Source organism: Peromyscus maniculatus, chromosome 13 (genome assembly GCF_049852395.1).
Source record: "Peromyscus maniculatus bairdii isolate BWxNUB_F1_BW_parent chromosome 13, HU_Pman_BW_mat_3.1, whole genome shotgun sequence".
Classification (NCBI taxonomy): Eukaryota; Metazoa; Chordata; class Mammalia; order Rodentia; family Cricetidae; genus Peromyscus; species Peromyscus maniculatus.
The window spans coordinates 10,436,833-10,439,478 of record NC_134864.1 but is presented as its reverse complement, the minus strand read 5'-3'; the positions used below and the strand labels follow the sequence as shown (position 1 = coordinate 10,439,478).

Here is a 2,646-nt window from a genome sequence, read left to right as displayed (position 1 = left end):
TTCCTGAGCCCATGATGTCTATGTTAGTTCTCTTCTTATTACTGTGGCCAAACACCTGACAAGAAGCACCTTCTGGAAGGAAGGACAGGTTTACTTGGCTCAAGGCTTGAGTCCATCGTGGTGGGAAGTTGTCATACACCAGCGGCCCCGCTGCAGCAGCAAACAGGTGAGGCTGCTCACTCACGTTGCCCCCGGCCAGGAAGCACAGAAGGACAGGAAACTGGCCCAGGCTATAAACTCAAGGCCCATGCCTTCTCCAGAGACATACTTCCTCCTCTGAGGCCCCAGTCCCCTGTCCTCAAGGCAGGGCTCAGGCCCTGGGGTCTCTCGGAGGTTCCCAGCCATCACGCTACAGTCCACACACTGATTTGCAGCCCGCCCAGTGTCGACCACAAAGTTCAGGTGTCACTTCCTGTAGGAAGTCTGCCAGTACTCCCAGACTGTGGCTCACCAGGACGAGGAGCAGGGCTGGCTGGGGGCCCCAGAGAACTTGGGGAGGGGGTATTTCAGGGCGAGCTCAGCGTGAGAAGCTAACTCTGCAGGTCTTGAACATGTTTCCCCGCAGTACCTCCTTCTTGCTTCTGGCATGCGCCTGGTCACAGAAGAAGTGAATGGACTCGAGACCTGCAGGCGGGACCAGGCCAGGGCTGGGCATCAGCACTCAGTCCCTCCCACTTGCCATTGTCACTCTCTGGAGCACTCCACCCCAAGTGAGTTCTTCTGCAGCCTTCGGTTGGTCCCCACCAGCGAAAGAGAGCCAGGTACTTTTCACTGCACTCGGGGTCTTCGGAAGGGTTGGCTTCGTGACGTCGGCACGGTGAATGAGGAGATTAGAGAAGGTGTGAAGCAGGACCAGGGCACATGGCACTACTGGCAGCTGAGGGCAGGTTCCAGGGCAGCTGAGGCTGTGGCCCATTACCACAGCCCTGTGCACAGAGCCCATGGGAGGGGGCAGGCTTCCCTGTAGGCTTGCCTTCTGGAAGCTTCTGATCATGAACTTCTCCAGAAGCTAGACGGGGCATGGCAAGTGCTTTCTAGGATCTCTCCCCAGCCCAACAGCCGTAGCCATTGGTGACTGACCATGCAGGGACGTGGAGGCCTCATCCACAACTCAAAACCCAGACGGGCACCGTCTACACCTGAGGCTCCCATAGGACAAGGGGATGTGGATTGGCCTCTAGATTAGGAGACCCCTTTCCCTGCCAGCTCCTCACCTGCCATTCCTGCTTCTCCAGAGAGGTCTTTCTCAGTAAGGCCCCTATAAGGTGACCTGCCTCAGGCTGCACCTATAAAATGCAACCTTGGATTCTGAACCCAGGGTCAGAGGGAGCTGAATGTGACCTTTGGGGACAGTCCCAATCCTAGGCATGAGCCCAGCAAGGGTAGAGGCTGGCTCTGCATATCAGAACACCCTGTACCTGAAAGTGCAGAACCGGCAGACCCTTGGCTCCCCAGAGTGACCCAGGCCCCGTGGGTATGATGCAGTGGGTGCACTCAGGTGGAATCCTAGGGCTGTGTCCCCAGCTCCCAGCAGACCCCTCACACTCCTGGACCCTCCCCCACAGCTCACTCCTCACCTGTGCTTCTCTTTCCTAACCCACAAGGGTGTGGGTGGCAAGAAGAGACTAAGGAAAGTTAAAATGGACCTCATGTCAAAACAGCAAATTAAAAACCTTCAGGTGGCCAAGGAGCCGCGACTCAGGGAGTGTAACGATGTGGAATTGGAAAGAAGGGGAAATGAGCCCGCGCTGGGGCACACCCAGCTGAGGTCCCTGTTGTGCTATAGAGAGGTTTTAGAGCAGAAATTGCACAGGCCACAGGATACACAGACCCCAGGCTCTGTGTGAAGTAACAACAAAACATTCGTGTCCTCACAGGAAGGAAGCTGCGTTCCCACATGAGTGCAGCGGCATGGGCAGGATCCCACGGCACAGTGGTTAGACACACAGCTGAACTCTGGGGTCCCTCTGTGTGCAAAGCCTGGTGTGGTACTCGGTAGAGGGCCTTTCCCTCGGTTGCTTGGTGGGGGACCTGAAGACTGCTGAGGATCCCCACTCTATCGACGATAGGACACCAAGGACGGGCTCAGACGCTTCCTTCACTTCCCTTGTGCCTGGTGCTGCATGTCCCCACGCTCACATGTCACGGACAGCCCATGTGAGCCACCAAAATTCCTACTTTTAGTTTAGGTCCCCGTTGAGTGGCTTGGCCAACCTCCAGGCAGATCAGCAACTCCAGGGTGTACTACCCTCGCCTCACCCAGCACGGGAACCATTTCGGGTTCCTCGGGGCAGAGCACACTCTAGCAACAAGCCTCTCCCTGCCAGCCACCAGCAATTTATTCCCAAGGCTCAACACTGTTTGGACAGCAGCTCTGAACCACGACATTTGCAGGCAAATGCTTAGCTGTGTGTTTCTTTGTTTAATCTTCTTTGCTTCTGACTCGGCCGCTTTTGTCTTCTTGTACCTTGTAATCATTTTGATTACAGCTCTGCACGAACTTTCCATGTGAGCTTGCCTCTGACATTTTACAGACAAAAAAAAAAATGCAATCGCCTCATCTGGTTGCCAGGGGTCCAGTGAGTTTTCTGGGCATTTGTTATTCGGGGCTATGTTCTAGGGACCCCTTGGGACCCCAGAGTCAGT

The 2,646-nt window shown here is 55.5% G+C and overlaps 1 long non-coding RNA gene across 1 annotated transcript; it reads left to right on the top strand.

Annotated features, from left to right (window-relative positions):
* Positions 1-202: 202 nt before the first annotated feature.
* LOC143268272 (uncharacterized) lies at positions 203-2,399 on the top strand. The gene is made up of 2 exons (XR_013043984.1): positions 203-761; positions 1,878-2,399. It is a non-coding gene; the product is annotated as an uncharacterized LOC143268272 (long non-coding RNA).
* The last annotated feature ends 247 nt before the right edge of the window (positions 2,400-2,646 follow it).